This window comes from Pseudophryne corroboree, chromosome 8 (assembly GCF_028390025.1).
Source record: "Pseudophryne corroboree isolate aPseCor3 chromosome 8, aPseCor3.hap2, whole genome shotgun sequence".
In the NCBI taxonomy this organism is placed as follows: domain Eukaryota; kingdom Metazoa; phylum Chordata; class Amphibia; order Anura; family Myobatrachidae; genus Pseudophryne; species Pseudophryne corroboree.
In genome coordinates this window covers 484,582,663-484,600,607 of record NC_086451.1, presented here as the reverse complement: position 1 = coordinate 484,600,607, position 17,945 = coordinate 484,582,663, and the positions used below count along the sequence as shown (strand labels likewise).

The 17,945-nt window shown below is 49.1% G+C and overlaps 1 protein-coding gene across 6 annotated transcripts in view; it reads right to left on the bottom strand.

The window, feature by feature from the left end:
* BRWD3 (bromodomain and WD repeat domain containing 3) overlaps positions 1-17,945 on the bottom strand; it is a 132,614-nt gene that overhangs the window by 97,150 nt on the left and 17,519 nt on the right. The window lies entirely within an intron of this gene.

Sequence of the window (17,945 nt, the reverse complement as noted above, 5' to 3'; positions counted from 1 at the left end):
GAAACCCCCTCCCCCAGCAATTCACATTCCCAGCTCTCTTTACAGAGGGGCGGACGTATTCAGCCTGGAGAAGTGATAACGCACCAGCCAATCAGCTCCTGTCAATTTACATACTGGAGCTGATTGGTTGGTGTGTTATCCCCCTGCACTCATCGCTGCTTCATAACTTCTCCAGGCTTAATACATCTGCCCCTCTATCATAAGTGAAACAATTAGCTCCACCTGTGGATCTTTTACAATGTGTCAGTGAGTAATGACTGCACCTGTGCACCTGCTGGGTGAGCTGGAAAACATGACCTGTTGGGGGTACTTGAAGACAGAGTTATACAGATGAAAACACAGTATAAGACACAAAGGCGCCAAGTGTTTACACATGACTAGAGTAAGTGACAGAGCGTCATCGGAGAGTAGGACAGAGCCAAGCGGACGCTCCGCATACACTGACCGGCAGGCGACAACGGATATATAGTATCACTCAGGAGGCAGACGTGTCCCTACACAACTAATATACTATAAGCAGCACCCTCCCCAACCTCCGGGGCTCCCCATCACACCAGGGGTAACATGGAGTAAGGAAAGTGGCTGAGGGCACTGGTCTGTATAGTATAAGGTAGATAACACAGGGCCACAGTACAGACTCATCGCCTCTCCACCACTGAATAACTTCCTGACTCAGGGAGAGACCTCAACCAAGATAAGCCGTAATGCAGCCTCAATACAACACCCATCCCTGTCCTCCCCCAGCCTCCCTGCCCCAGAGGAGAGAAAGCAACAACACAGGATGCGCAATGCGAGTACAAGAGATCGTACAGAGGGCCAGCTGTCACTCCAATGGGAAATACAATAGACCGGTGACACAAGGCCATGAGCGAAATGCAGGGCCGGATTAACAATGGGGCGGATGGAGCTGCAGCTCCAAGCCCCCACTGAAAATAGGCCCACAGGATCTCCAGCAACGCAGATAGTGTTGTCAGGAGAAAAAAAAACTTTTCTCCTGTAATCACAAACAGCATTCCGCCAGTCCAGTCCAAAGCTTTGCCCATCCCCTCCCAAGCCACTAGCAGCCCTGCACAACCAACCTCTCACCCTCAGTGTCTCCCCAAAGCAATCTACACCCAGGTCCGTGATAAGCTCCGCCCCCCGGCCGCGATAAGCTCCGCCCCCTTAGTCCATCTGCTGCTGTACCTGAATAGTTCCTCTGCTCTCACATACAGCATCCAAAGCTGTGAATCCGGACCTTAAGCTCCGCCCCCTGGTTCTTCCACTCGATTCCCCTTTCACCCGATCTCCACCGCTGGCCCATGTTAAGCTCCGCCCCATGGCCCAACGTTACTGAGCACCCTATCAGCCGAAGCTCTGCCCACTGGACCGCGCGCAGCGTTGTCTCAGTCTCATGCTCCCTGCTTCATCTGTAGTCCTGTCCTGCTGCTTTAGCGGCCAGTCCTCTATTTAAAAATATTTAATATGCTGCCAAACAGTGGTGTGAGGTGTTCTGCAGCTGCTGTTTGTCACTGGCTGCTCTATGCCCCGCGTCTAGAGTGGTATCTGGTGGCAACATCATGGCAGCAGTGGTGTAACGATGCCAGGGCATAATCCCTGGGCGCCGGCCTGTGCGGGATGCTGGAGCAAGGCTTATTAAGCATACTGATCACCCACCCAGAGTCGGCGCAAAGCAGCAAGCTGGGGTATGCATTGCGCCTCATTCAATGCCCGCAGACCTGTGAGCTCCGAGAGGAAGGGCAGTCATCAAGCAGTGCGGCGCACGGAGGGGAGCTGCTGAAAAAACGGAAGAAATGTGCTGAGACCTGGAGGAAGGGGAACCGCTGACTGTGCTAGTGTCCTGACTCCTCAGACACGCCCCCTCCATTGGCACGTCAGAACCGCGGTAGGCTTTGGCGAAAGAGTGGGAGCTGCTACAGCCAGGTATGAGGTAAGCAGAGCAGGTGGGGTCAGCGCCGGCATTTATCGGGCCCCCATACAGCCGTCACCCACCTCCGGTGTCCTGTCTACTCCATCCAGCCTGTCACAACCCCAAACGCTCTGCCTGCCATGTCACTTCTCATTATCCCATCCCTCATTTACTGCCTCACCTACACTCCCAAGATTAATTTCCTCATTCACTGCCCCCCCCCCCTCTCTCTCTCTCTCTAACTGCCCCAGGTCTCTCTCTTTGCTACAAGTGTCTCTTTCTGCTCCACGTCTCTCTCTCTCTATTGTAGCCAGGGCCGGTTCTTGCCTTTGTGGCGCCCTGAGCAAAACGATAGGGGCGTGGCTTCATATGGGGGCATGGTCAGTTACGCCCCCATTTGTGCCCCCTTTAGCGCCGCTGGAAGAGAAAAAAAAATAAAAATGTATACTTACTATCCCCGCTCCTGATTCCAGACCACTGCAGACAGCCGCCGGCGCCGCTCCTCTCCTCGGATCAGCATAGACACTAGAGGTCAATTATGTGCCACAATGCTGTGCGGTGCCGCGATGACGTAATCGCGCACCGCACAACAAAGGTCCCCTCCACGAAGGGAACCAGCGGCGAGGGTCACAGCAGGGAGCACAGCGGCTGAGGGTACAGTAGCGGATCTGGCCATGATGCGGCGCCCTCCGGATGGCGCCGGCGCCCTCTGGAAGGCGGCGCCCCGGGCAAAAGTCCTGCTTGCCCGTGGCAAGATCCGCTACTGATTGTAGCCCATACACTTGTGAGATATCAGGTACAATACTTCGATTTCAATCGCATCTGTGAGATAAATGGAAGGATTGTATGCACATTTAAGGTACCATGTGACGCGATGCGCGGGCACACTGCTCGAATGTCGCATCTCATGATATTATGTGCTGCACTTAATATTTATCGCATCGCAGTGCGATCGCATGTGTTTTTTTTAACACATGCAATATATTGCACTGCGATGGGCACCCGCCGGGCCACTCCCACTCAGTGGTGACGTGATCATCACGTGATTACCATGCGACCTATCGCATGATCGCATGGTAATAACTTTGGCAGTTCAGGTGCGATTTCATCGCACCTGAACTACCGGTGCGATGCCCTGCGATGTTGCGGGGCATCGCACAAGTGTATAGGCACCATTACTGCCCCAGGTCTCTCGCCCTGCTCCAATTGTCTCTTTCTCTCTGCTCCAAGTCTCTCTCTCTCTCTCGCTCTCTGCTCCATGTCTCTCTGCTTCAAGTGTCTCTTGCTCTCTCTCTTTCTGCCCCAGGTCTCTCTCTGCTCCATGTTTCCTTCTCTCTGCTCCACGTATCTCTCTCTGCTCTATGTATCTCTCTCTCTTCTCCATGTATCTTTCTCTTTCTCTGCTCCACATCTCTCTCTACTCCACATCTCCCTCTCTCTCTCTCTCTCTTTGCTCCACGTCTCTCTCTCTACTCCACATCTTCCTCTCTCTCTCTGCTCCATGTCTCTCTCTGCTCCACGTCTCTCTCTATCTCTAACTGCCCCGGGTCTCTCTCCCTGCTCCAAGTGTCTCTTTCTCTCTGCTTCAAGTATCTCTCTCTCTCTCTTTCTGCTCCATGTCTCTCTGCTTCAAGTATCTCTTGCTCTCTCTCTCTTTCTGCTCCATGTCTCTCTGCTTCAAGTATCTCTCTTGCTCTCTCTCTCTCTTTCTGCTCCATGTCTCTCTGCTCCAAGTGTCTCTTGCTCTCTCTCTCTCTGCTCCACGTCTCTCTCTCTGCTCCACGTCTCTCTCTCTGCTCCACGTCTCTCTCTCTGCTCCACGTCTCTCTCTCTGCTCCACGTCTCTCTCTCTGCTCCACGTCTCTCTCTCTGCTCCACGTCTCTCTCTCTGCTCCACGTCTCTCTCTCTGCTCCACATCTTCCTCTCTCTCTCTGCTCCATGTCTCTCTCTGCTCCACGTCTCTCTCTATCTCTAACTGCCCCGGGTCTCTCTCCCTGCTCCAAGTGTCTCTTTCTCTCTGCTTCAAGTATCTCTCTCTCTCTCTCTCTTTCTGCTCCATGTCTCTCTGCTTCAAGTGTCTCTTGCTCTCTCTCTCTGCGCTCCATGTCTCTCTGCTCCACATCTCTCTCTCTGCTCCATGTCTCTTTCTCTCTGCTCCACGTCTCTCTCTTCTCCAAGTATCTCTCTTCTCCATGTCTCTTTCTCTGCTCCACGTCTCTCTCTCTCTCTCTGCTCCACGTCTCTCTCTCTCTGTTCCATGTCTCTCTCTGCTCCAGGTGTCTCTCTCTTCTCCACATCTCTCTCTTTTCTCCATGTCTCTCTCTCTCTGCTCCAGGTGTCTCTGACTCTCTCTCTATCCCAGGTGTCTCTGACTCTCTCTCTGCCCCAGGTGTATCTCGCTCTCTCTGCCCCAGGTGTCTCTCGCTCTCTCTGCCCCAGGTGTCTCTCGCTCTCTCTGCCCCAGGTGCCTCTCGCTCTCTCTGCCCCAGGTGCCTCTCGCTCTCTCTGCCCCAGGTGCCTCTCGCTCTCTCTGCCCCAGGTGCCTCTCGCTCTCTCTCTCTGTCCCAGGTGTCTCAGTTTCAAGGTGCACGATGGGAGAGTTGGAGGAAACCACTGAACACATGGGGCCTGGCCATTAGGCTATTGAATATCTTCATTAAAAAAGAATAATACGTTCAATTGGCTGGTGGTTGATGGCAGGCACGCGGGGCTCCCGAGAAATAACGCACCCTGGCTACCCCCCCTTAATCCAGCTCTGCTGCATTGACACACAATAGGCCCTTCATGAATTTCAGCTCCAGGCCCATGTGGACATTAATCTGGCACTGGCGAAATGGGCCATAGAGAGACCTGAAGCAGAGTACCGACCAAACCACCTAGTACGGGGCACACAGGGATGGTGTCCTCTAGAGTAGAGACCGCACCGCCTGCTCAGCCGCACGCGGAGATAAAACCTCCCCGAAGTACAGAGAGCACAAAAAAATATACGTTATGGTAAAAACTTACTGTTGATAACGGTATTTCTTTTAAGTCCACAGTATCCACAGGATAACAATGGGATAAGATGAAGCAACAGCGGATTTGCACCAATCGGTCATAGTTTTTCAGCCTCCCAGCATGCAACGGGGCCGTCCATATATCCCCGCCTCCTGACTCAGGCAAATCAGTTGTATTCCAAAGCTCAAGGCAGGAGCATCATAGAGAACCCTAATCAGGTGCGAAGAACACACATGCACACCCTTCCGTACAAGAAGGAAGATGTTAGTGAGTAAAAGGATCCTCAAATCAGGTGCGTCAGGGTGGGATCCCTGTGGATACTGTGGACTTAGGAGAAATACAGTTATCAAAGGTAAGTTCTTACCATAACATTTCTCCGGCAGGGTCCACCAGTTATCCACAGGATAACAATGGGATTTCCCAAAGCAATTTAGTGATGGGGATGCTCCTGATTGGACAGGAGAATCCTTCGCCCAAATTCAGCGACCTGAGAGGCAAAAGTATCTAAGGCATAATGTCTAATGAATGTGTTAATGGGAGACCATGTGGCTGCCTTACATATCTGTTCTGCTGAAGCACTACGTTGTGCTGCCCATGAAGGACCTACCTTACGTGTAGAGTGAGCACAGACATTACCCGGAACAGGGAGATCAGCTCAAGAATATGCTTCTGAAATAGTCATTTGAAGCCACCTCGCCAGTGTCTACTTATCAGCAGGCCATCCTATCTTGTGAAATCCATAGAGGATGAAGAGAGAATCTGTCTTTCTGATGGCACTAGTACGATCTACGTAGATTCTTAATGCCCGGACTACGTCCAGCGACGCTTCTCCCACAGAAAGTCCCGCTACCTGAAAAGCCGGGAATACAATTTCTTCATTAAGGTGGAACTCAGACACCACCTTAGGAAGATAACCAGACCTAGTTTTGAGAACTGCTTTATCTCGATAAAAAAAAAAAAAAAAAAAAAATCAGAAATGGGGGAACAACATGACAATGCCCCTAAATCTGATACTATTCTAGCTGACGCCATAGCCAGTAGAAAAAGAACTTAAGCTGTCTACCATTTAAGACCACTTTATTAAGTGATTCAAATGGAGCTACTTGAAGGGCTTTCAGGACTAAACTTAAGTCCCACAGCAATGTAGGAGGAACAAACGGATGTTGAATGCGCAGTATTCCCTGGAAAAAATAAGATTTTAAACCTACCTGTAAATCTTTTTCTCCTAGTCCGTAGAGGATGCTGGGGACTCCGTATGGACCATGGGGTATAGACGGGCTCCGCAGGAGACATGGGCACTATAAAGAACTTTTAGTATGGGTGTGCACTGGCTCCTCCCTCTATGCCCCTCCTCCAGACCTCAGTTAGAGAACTGTGCCCAGAGGAGATGGACAATACGAGGAAAGGACTTTGTTAATCTAAGGGCAAGATTCATACCAGCCCACACCAATCATACCATATAACCTGGAACTATGCAACCAGTTAACAGCATGAACAAAAAACAGCATCAGTCAAAGACGGATCTTAACTGTAACATAACCTTTATGTAAGCAACAACTATATACAAGCCTTGCAGAAATATGTCCGCACTGGGACGGGCGCCCAGCATCCTCTACGGACTAGGAGAAAAAGATTTACCGGTAGGTTTAAAATCTTATTTTCTCTTACATCCTAGAGGATGCTGGGGACTCCGTAAGGACCATGGGGTTTATACCAAAGCTCCAAACCAGGCGGGAGAGTGCGGATGACTCTGTAGCACCGACTGAGCAAACGCGAGGTCCTCATCAGCCAGGGTATCAAACTTGTAGAATTTAGCAAAAGTGTTTGAACCCGACCAAGTAGCAGCTCGGCACAACTGTAATGCAGAGACTGCCCAAGAAGAGCCCACCTTCCTAGTGGAATGGGCCTTTACCGAATTTGGTAACGGCAATCCAGCCAAAGAATAAGCCTGCTGAATCGTGTTACAGATCCAGAGAGCAATAGTCTGCTTTGAAGCAGGCGCGCCAATCTTGTTGGCTGCATACAGGACAAACAGAGCCTCTGTTTTCCTAACCCTAGCTGTCCTGGCTACATAAATCTTTAAGGCCCTGACTACATCCAGGGACTTGGAGTCCTCCAAGTCACTCGTAGCTACAGGCACCACGATAGGTTGGTTCATATGAAATGAAGACACCACTTTAAGCAAAAATTGAGGACGAGTCCTCAACTCTGCTCTATCCACATGGAAAATCAAAATAGGGGCTCTTGTGAGACAAGGCCGCCAACCCGGACACCCGCCTTGCAGATGCCAAGGCCAACAACATGACCACCTTCCAAGTGAGAAATTTTAATTCAACTGTTTGAAGAGGTTCAAACCAGCGTGATTTAAGGAACTGCAACACCGCGTTCAGGTCCCATGGTGCCACTGGGGGCACAAAAAGGAGGCTGGATGTGCAGCACTCCCTTTACAAAAGTTGGGACTTCTGGGAGAGAAGCCAATTCCTTCTGAAAGAATATAGATAGGGCCGAAATCTGCACCTTAATGGAGCCTAACTTCAGGCCCATATCCACTCCTGTCTGTAGGAAGTGTAGAAAACAGCCCAGATGAAAATCTTCCGTAGAAGCATTCTTGGCTTCACACCAAGAGACATACTTCCTCCAGATACGGTGATAATGTTTCGCAGTCACCTCCTTCCTAGCCTTAATTAGAGTAGGTATGACTTCCTCCGGAATACCTTTCCCAGCTAGGATCCGGCGTTCAACCGCCATGCCGTCAAACGCAACCGCGGTAAGTCTTGGAACACGCAGGGCCCCTGCTGCAACAGGTCCTCCCTGAGAGGAAGAGGCCAAGGATCTTCTATGAGCATTTCCTGAAGATCTGAGTACCAGGCCCTTCGAGGCCAGTCTGGAACAATGAGTATTGTCTGTACTCTTTTTTTGTCTTATGATCCTCAAAACTTTTGCGATGAGAGGAAGAGGAGGAAACACATAGACCGACTGAAACACCCATGGAGTTACCAGGGCGTCTACTGCTATCGCCTGAGGGTCCCGGGACCTGGCACAATACCTCCGAAGCTTCTTGTTGAGGCGTGACGCCATCATGTCTATTTGAGGAATTCCCCAGAGACCCGTTATTTCTGCAAAGACTTCTTGATGAAGTCCCCACTCTCCTGGATGGAGATCGTGCCTGCTGAGGAAGTCTGCTTCCCAGTTGTCCACTCCCGGAATGAAGACAGCTGACAGAGCGCTTACGTGATTTTCCGCCCAGCGAAGAATCCTGGTGGCTTCCGCCATCGCGACTCTGCTCCTTGTCCCGCCTTGGCGGTTCACATGAGCCACGGCTGTGACATTGTCTGATTGAATCAGAACCGGTAGGTTGCGAAGAAGATTCTCCGCTTGTCGAAAGCCGTTGTATATGGCCCTTAATTCCAGCACGTTGATGTGCAGACAAGCCTCCTGGCTTGACCACAGTCCCTGAAAATTTCTTCCTTGGGTGACTGCACCCCATCCTCGGAGGCTCGCGTCCGTGGTTACCAGAACCCAGTCCCGAATGCCGAACCTGCAACCCTCTAGAAGGTGAGCACTTTGCAGCCACCATAGGAGAGACACCCTGGCCCTGGGGGACAGTGTTATTTTCTGATGTATTTGTAGATGGGACCCGGACCACTTGTCCAGAAGGTCCCACTGAAATGTCCTCACATGAAACCTGCCGAAGGGAATGGCCTCGTATGAGGCCACCATTTTTCCCAGAACTCGAGTGCATTGATGAACTGACACTCTTTTAGGCTTTAGCAGGTCTCTGACCATGTTCTGGAGGTCCTGGGCTTTTTCCGACGGGAGAAAAACCTTCTTTAGTTCCGTGTCCAGTATCATGCCTAGGAACGATAGTCGAGTCGTTGGAACCAATTGCGACTTTGGCAGATTGAGAATCCAACCGTGCTGTTGGAGCACTCTCAGGGAGAGCGACACGCTCCTCAGCAATTGATCTCTGAATCTCGCCTTTATCAGGAGATCGTCCAAGTATGGGATAATTGTGACTCATTCTCTGCGCAGGATCACCATCATTTCCGCCATCACCTTGGTGAAAATCCTCGGGGCCGTGGAAAGCCCAAACGGCAACGTCTGAAACTGGTAATGACAGTCCTGTACAGCGAATCTCAGGTACTCCTGATGAGAGGGATATATGGGGACATGAAGGTAAGCATCCTTTATGTCTAGTGACACCATAAAATCCCCCCCTTCCAGGCTGGATATTACAGCTCGGAGCGATTCAATCTTGAATTTGAATCGTTTCAAGAACAGGTTTAGGGATTTTAGATTTAAAATGAGCCTGACCGGACCATCCGGCTTCAGGACCACAAACAGGGTCGAATAATACCCTTTTCCCTGTTGGCACAGGGGAACCCTGATAATCACTTGCTGTTGACACAGCGTTTGAATTGCAGCCAACACTACTTCCCTCTCTGGGGGAGAAGCTGGTAAGGTAGACTTGAAAAATCGGCGCGGGGGCACCTCTTCGAATTCCAGCCTTGGGAAACAATTTCCATCGCCCAAGGATCCACGTCTGACCGAACCCAGACCTGGCTGTAGAGTCGAAGGCGTGCCCCCACCAGTGCGGACTCCCGCAGGGGAGCCCCAGCGTCATGCGGTGGATTTTGTAGAAGCCGGGGAGGACTTCTGCTCCTGGGAACCAGCTGAAGCAGGTGTTCTTTTTCCTCTACCCTTACTTCTGGCAAGGAAGGAGGAGCCCCGACCTTTTCTGGACTTTTGCGACCGAAAGGACTGCATCTGATACTGTGGAGTTTTCTTTTGCTGTTGGGGAACAAAAGGTAGATTTACCCGCTGTAGCTGTGGAAACCAAGTCCGCGAGCCCATCCCCAAACAACACTTAACCCTTGTAAGGTAAAACCTCCATATGCTTTGAGTCCGCATCACCCGTCCATTGGCGGGTCCATAAGGCTCGCCTCGCAGAAATAGCCATGGCATTGGCTCTGGAACCCAGCAATCCAATGTTTCTTTGATCGTCTCTCATATATAAGACCGCGTCCTTAATATGGGCTAAAGTTAATAAAATGGTATCCCTATCTAGGGTATCAAGGTCAGCTGACAAGGTAACTGTCCAAGCTGCAACTGCGCTACATACCCATGCCGACGCAATGGCCGGTCTGAGCAAAGCACCAGTATGGGAATAAATAGACTTTAACGTAGTCTCCTGCCTGCGGTCTGCAGGATCCTTGAGGGCCGCTGTGTCTGGAGACGGCAGCGCCACCTTCTTGGACAGGCGTGTTACAGCCTTGTCCACTCTGGGAGAGGATTCCCAACGTACCCTGTCCTGCGTAGGGAAAGGGTACGCCATAAGAACCCTTTTGGGAATCTGCAGTCTCTTATCTGGAGTTTCCCAAGCTTTTTCAAAGAACTTGTTAAGTTCATGAGATGGGGGAAAGGTTACTTCCTCCTTCGTTCCCTTAAACATGTGTACCCTCGTGTCGGGAACAGAGGGTTCATCAGTGATATGCAAAACATCCTTTATTGCAATTATCATACACTGAATACTTTTGGTCACCCTAGGGTGCAATCTTGCTTCATCGTAGTCGACACTGGAGTCAGACTTCGTGTCGGTATCCGTGTCTACTATTTGTGACAAGGGACGTTTCTGAGACCCTGAAGGGCCCTGTGAGTCGGTCCAATCCGTGGATTGGCCCCCTGTTGTCTCCCTGGACTCTGCTTTGTCCAGTCTCTTATGTAATGATGCCACACTTGCATTTAACATATGCCACATATCCATCCACTCTTGAGTCGGCACCACCGACGGGGACTCACTACTCATCTGCTCCACCTCCTCCTTGGACGAGCCTTCCGCTTCAAACATGCCGACACGCACGTACAGACACCCCACACACACAGGGATATAACTATAAAGGGACAATTCCCAACTAGGCCCTTTGGAGAGACAGAGAGAGAGTATGCCAGCACACACCCAGCGCCCCTTATACTGGAATAACACCAGATAGCGCTTTTTAGTTATAATTAACCACTTTCCCACTCACTGCGCCTGTAATGTGCCCCCCTCCTCTTTTTCAGCCCTCCGATCTGTTCAGCAGGGGAGAGTCCGGGGAGCCAGCGTTCTCTGCAGCTTCTGTGGAGAAAATGGCGCTGGTTAGTGCTGAGGGATCAAGCTCTGCACCCTCCAGCGGCGGGCTTCGGTCCCGCTCTAAATTGCAAAAAATGGCGGGGGTTTAACAATTTACTGCCTCCGCAGCCTAATGTGTACCAATCTACCAGCCTTGAGGTTTACTGCTGCCCAAGGCGCCCCCCCTGCGCCCATCTGTGCCTGCTCTGTGTGTGTTGTGTGAAGATCTGAAGTCTTCTGCCGCCTTGAAGTCTTCTTTTCTTCTAATACTCACCCGGCTTCTATCTTCCGGCTCTGCGAGGAGGACGGCGGCGCGGCTCTGGGACGAACGGCAGGGTGAGACCTGCGGTCCGACTCCCTCTGGAGCTAATGGTGTCCAGTAGCCTAAGAAGCAGAACCTATCACTTAAGTAGGTCTGCTTCTCTCTCCTCAGTCCCACGATGCAGGGAGCCTGTTGCCAGCAGTGCTCCCTGAAAATAAAAAACCTAACAAAATTCTTTATCACAGAAACTCTGGAGAGCTCCTCTGTAATGCACCCTCTCTCCTCTGGGCACAAGATCTAACTGGGGTCTGGAGGAGGGGCATAGAGGGAGGAGCCAGTGCACACCCATACTAAAAGTTCTTTATAGTGCCCATGTCTCCTGCGGAGCCCGTCTATACCCCATGGTCCTTACGGAGTCCCCAGCATCCTCTAGGACGTAAGAGAAAAGTACGTACATCCTGTAAGTTGGCAATTTTCTTTTGGAACCATACGGTCAATACAGACACTTGCACTCTCAAGGAAGCCACCTTCAAACCTTTATCCACTCCTTCCTGAAGGAATGCTAAGACCCAGGAGACTGAAGAAACTAGGGTCCATTTTACTTTCACTGCACCAATGAATATAGGTTTGCCATATTCGGTGAGGAGGGTTTCCTTGCTCTGAGCATTGTTTCAATTACCCATTTTGAGAATCCTCTTGCTTCAGGATAGAGGGTTCAAGAGCCACGCCGTCAAAGACAGTCGATCCAGATGTCTGTGATAACAAGGACCCTGCATCAGTAGATCTGGACATTGAGGGCGCAGAAGTGGAACCTCCATCGACATTCTCTGCAGATCTATGTACCAATGCCTTCTGCCTGGTGGAGCCATTAGTATCACGGCACCCTTTCCTTGCTTTATCTTTCTCACCACCCTAGGTAACAGGGTGATTGGAGGAAACACATATGCCAGATGAAAGTCCCATCTCACTGACAGGGCATCCACAAAGATCGCTCCGGGATCCTTTGTTCTTGACCCGTATGCGAGCACCTTGTTGTTCAGACAGGACGCCATGAGATCTATCTCTGGCAACCCCTACTTGTCTACTAGAGTCTGGAAGACCTCCGGGTGTAGAGTCTATTCACTTGCCTGAATGGCGTGTCGACTGAGAAAGTCCGCTTCCCAGTTTAGGACTCCCGGAACGAATACTGCGGACAAGGCTGGATGTTGAAGTTCTGCCCACTTTAGTATGTTAAAGAAAAACCAAGAGAGCGCTAGTTCACATTTGATGTGGATTTTTTATTTGTATTAAATGAAAAAACAATATCTAAAACAATTATACTTATTGTCGGCCGACAGAAACACTCTTATCACATAAAAAAACAATAATTCTAAAACAGGATAACTCCCCTATATATAAAAAACAATATGCATGAATCTATAATTAGACTGTGTTCCAATGAATAAATACTTCACAAATTAGCCATAATCTATAAATATATTGGACTGAACATGGATACAATATTGGTTTTATATTTTAAATATAAAAAGATCTCTCCAAATGAATGAAACCTGTGTAGTATAGCTCTTTCCAATCTTAGTTATATTGTAACAGTCCATGTATCAGAATGTAACCAGATGATGATGGTTTTCCTGTATATACTTATACGGACAATAAGCCTCCTATGTGTTGGCTTTCAAATGAGCTATAATGATTGGTAACAATTGTTCTGACTATTAATCATCTGCTCCTCATTAATTGCGACTGTTGCGCCCGTATAATTGTTTTAGATATTGTTTTTTCATTTAATACAAATAAAAAATCCACATCAAATGTGAACTAGCGCTCTCTTGGTTTTTCTTTATTGTTCTTTATATTAGGGGCGTATATACCAATAGCCCCTTAGAGAGCAGCTGCATAACATTTGTATAAATCACAGCGCCAGGTTTTTGGTTTTGTTTCACTTTAGTATGTGACTTACCTACATCGCTTTTCGGCTGCGAGTCCCTCCCTGATGGTTGAGGTACGCTACTGACGTCGCATTGTCCGAGCGGATCTGGACTGGTTTTCCCCGAAGAATGTCTTTTGCCTGAACCAGTATCTGTCTGTATAAGGCCCGAAGCATCCAAGCTGAAGCCATGGCTGGCCTTATGACTGCCCCAGACAGGTAAAACATGGTTTTTAAAAAAACATCCACTCTCGAATCCGTGACATCATTTAATGATGCTGAAGGAAAAAGTAATGTAGATTTCCGCACTTATCGAAACACATGCGTATCTACTTTGGGAGCCACCTCCCTTTTTAAACAATCCCCAGCTGGAAGAGGATAATTGGAATTCCATTTCTTAGGAATTCTAAACTTCTTATTGGGCATAGCCCAAGCCTCTTCCATAATTTCCGTCAGCTGATCTGACCCTGGAAACTCAGTCTTAATTGTTTTGGGACGTTTAAACACAGGTGCCTTGGTTTTTAACACAGGCTCTGCTGAATCCTCTAAGGATAGAATGGCTTTGACTGCTTTAATTAACTCCGCAATATCCACTGAGTTGAGACCTTCCTCCTCCTCTTCGTATGCCAAAGTAGAGTTAACTGAGCTTTCATCCTCCGATGAATCCTCATCTGAATCATGTATAGCCTGTGAGAATGAAGATTTACTTACCACTGGCTTATCAGCCTGTTTTTTTGGAGAGGCTGCTGCTGGAAGGGATATACCACAGGTGGGAAACTGCATATAAGGGTTAATCGTGTAACATATCCCTGGTACCGGATTTGTAGGAATGATCCATTAAGCCAGAGGTTCTCAAACTCGGTCCTCGGGGGCACACACAGTGCATGTTTTGCAGGTAACCCAGCAGGTGCACAGGTGTATTAATTACTCACTGACACATTTTAAAAAGGTCCACAGGTGAAGCTAATTATTTCACTTGCGATTCTGTGAGGAGACCTGCAAAACATGCACTGTGTGCCCCCGCGGACCGAGTTTGAGAACCTCTGCATTAAGCTATACTGGATAAAGTCTGTGCAAACATAGCCCAAGGTGGATCAACCTGCACCTGAATCGGTCTTGTATTTTTCAAGAACCCCTGGTGAAAGCTAAAACAATTTGCACACAAACCGTCCTGAACCAGATCCTGAGAGGTTAACACAGCTTTGCAAGACAAACATGATGTGAGTGTTGGTGTTGCTGTGAGTGTATTTTCCTCACCCTTGCCGCTCTTAGACATGATAAATAATCAACACTTCCACAGTGTACTACACAATTTGTGACTGTAATCACTTTAAGCTATTTAAAGTGACATACAATCCAACCCTACCCAAGCACCAGCAGAGGATCGGAATAGAACAAAATTGACAGTATAGTAAAGTCAGCAATCACACTAGCAGTCAGTCACAGGTTATACATTAGTATAATAAGCAATATGAGCACATCGACTACAACTACATTTCATGTATGTAGGAGAACATATTACTGAATCATGTTAAAACAGATCTACCGTATACAGACTCATATGCAATAGGCACTTATCTAACTATTCATACTCAAAAAATAAGAATTTACTCACCGGTAATTCTATTTCTCGTAGTCCGTAGTGGATGCTGGGGACTCCGTCAGGACCATGGGGAATAGCGGCTCCGCAGGAGACAGGGCACAACATTTAAAAGTTTGACCACTAGGTGGTGTGTACTGGCTCCTCCCCCTATGACCCTCCTCCAAGCCTCAGTTAGGATACTGTGCCCGGACGAGCGTACACAATAAGGAAGGATTTTGAATCCCGGGTAAGACTCATACCAGCCACACCAATCACACCGTACAACCTGTGACCTGAACCCAGTTAACAGCATGATAACAGCGGAGCCTCTGAACAGATGGCTCACAACAATAAACAACCCGATTTTTTTGTAACAATAACTATGTACAAGTATTGCAGACAATCCGCACTTGGGATGGGCGCCCAGCATCCACTACGGACTACGAGAAATAGAATTACCGGTGAGTAAATTCTTATTTTCTCTGACGTCCTAGTGGATGCTGGGGACTCCGTCAGGACCATGGGGATTATACCAAAGCTCCCAAACGGGCGGGAGAGTGCGGATGACTCTGCAGCACCGAATGAGAGAACTCCAGGTCCTCCTCAGCCAGAGTGTCAAATTTGTAGAATTTTACAAACGTGTTCTCCCCCGACCACGTAGCTGCTCGGCAGAGTTGTAATGCCGAGACCCCTCGGGCAGCCGCCCAAGATGAGCCCACCTTCCTTGTGGAGTGGGCATTGACAGATTTAGGCTGTGGCAGGCCTGCCACAGAATGTGCCAGTTGAAATGTGCTACAAATCCAACGAGCAATCGTCTGCTTAGAAGCAGGAGCACCCAGCTTGTTGGGTGCATACAGTATAAACAGCGAGTCAGATTTTCTGACTCCAGCCGTCCTTGAAATATATATTTTCAATGCTCTGACAACGTCCAGCAACTTGGAATCCTCCAAATCGCTAGTAGCCGCAGGCACCACAATAGGCTGGTTCAGGTGAAACGCCGATACCACCTTAGGCAGAAAATGAGGACGCGTCCTCAATTCTGCCCTGTCCGAATGGAAAATCAGATATGGGCTTTTATACGATAAAGCCGCCAATTCCGACACTCTCCTGGCTGAAGCCAGGGCCAGTAGCATGGTTACTTTCCATGTAAGATATTTCAAATCTACCGATTTGAGTGGCTCAAACCAATGGGATTTGAGAAAATCCAAAACTACATTAAGATCCCACGGTGCCACTGGGGGCACAACCGGGGGCTGTATATGTAGTACTCCTTTTACAAAAGTCTGGACTTCAGGAACTGAAGCCAATTCTTTCTGGAAGAAAATCGACAGGGCCGAAATTTGAACCTTAATGGACCCTAATTTGAGGCCCATAGATAATCCTGTTTGCAGGAAATGTAGGAATCGACCCAGTTGAAATTCCTCTGTCAGGGCCTTCCTGGCCTCACACCATGCAACATATTTTCTCCAAATGCGGTGATAATGTTGTGCAGTCACCTCCTTCCTGGCTTTGACCAGGGTAGGGATGACCTCTTCCGGAATGCCTTTTTCCCTTAGGATCCGGCGTTCAACCGCCATGCCGTCAAACGCAGCCGCGGTAAGTCTTGGAATAGACACGGTCTCTGCTGAAGCAGATCCCTTCTTAGAGGTAGAGGCCACGGATCTTCCGTGAGCATCTCCTGAAGTTCCGGGTACCAAGTCCTTCTTGGCCAGTCCGGAGCCACTAGTATCGTTCTTACTCCCCTTTGCCGTATAATTCTCAGTACCTTGGGTATGAGAGGCAGAAGAGGGAACACATACACTGACTGGTACACCCATGGTGTTACCAGAACAACCACAGCTATTGCCTGAGGGTCTCTTGACCTGGCGCAATACCTGTCCAGTTTTTTGTTGAGGCGGGACGCCATCATGTCCACCATTGGTCTTTCCCAATGGACTACAATCATGTGGTGAACACTGCTGACAGTGCTATCACATGATTTTCCGCCCAGCGAAGAATCCTTGCAGCTTCTGCCATTGCCCTCCTGCTTCTTGTGCCGCCCTGTCTGTTTACGTGGGCGACTGCCGTGATGTTGTCCGACTGGATCAACACCGGCTGACCCTGAAACAGAGGTTTTGCCAGGCTTAGAGCATTGTAGATTGCTCTTAGTTCCAGTATATTTATGTGAAGAGACGTTTCCAGGCTTGACCACACGCCCTGGAAGTTTCTTCCTTGTGTGACCGCTCCCCAGCCTCTCAGGCTGGCATCCGTGGTCACTAGGACCCAGTTCTGTATGCCGAATCTGCGGCCCTCTAACAGATGAGCACTCTGCAACCACCATAGCAGAGAGACCCTTGTCCTTGTCGACAATTTTATCCGCTGATGCATCTGCAGATGCGATCCGGACCATTTGTCTAGCAGATCCCACTGAAAAATTTGTGCATGGAATCTGCCGAATGGAATCGCTTCGTAAGAAGCCACCATTTTTCCCAGCACTCTTGTGCATTGATGCACAGACACTGTCCCTGGTTTTAGGAGGTTCCTGACTAGTTCGGATAACTCCCTGGCTTTCTCCTCCGGAAGAAATACCTTTTTCTGAACAGTGTCCAGAATCATCCCTAGGAACAGCAGACGTGTCGTCGGGATCAGTTGGGATTTTGGAAAATTCAGAATCCACCCGTGCTGTTGGAGCACTACTTGAGTTAGTGTTACTCCGACCTCCAGCTGTTCTCTGGATCTTGCCCTTATCAGGAGATCGTCCAAGTAAGGGATAATTAATACACCTTCTCTTCGAAGAAGGATCATCATTTCGGCCATTACCTTGGTAAAGACCCTGGGTGCCGTGGACAATCCAAACGGCAGCGTCTGAAACTGATAATGACAGTTTTGTACCACGAACCTGAGGTACCCTTGGTGTGAAGGGCAAATTGGGACATGAAGGTAAGCATCCTTGATGTCCAAGGACACCATAAAATCCCCTTCTTCCAGATTCGCTATCACTGCTCTAAATGACTCCATCTTGAACTTGAATTTTTGTATGTACAGGTTCAGAGATTTCAGATTTAGAATAGGTCTGACCGAGCCGTCCGGCTTCGGTACCACAAATAGCGTGGAGTAATACCCCTTTCCCTGTTGTAGAAGGGGTACCTTGATTATCACCTGCTGAGAGTACAGCTTGT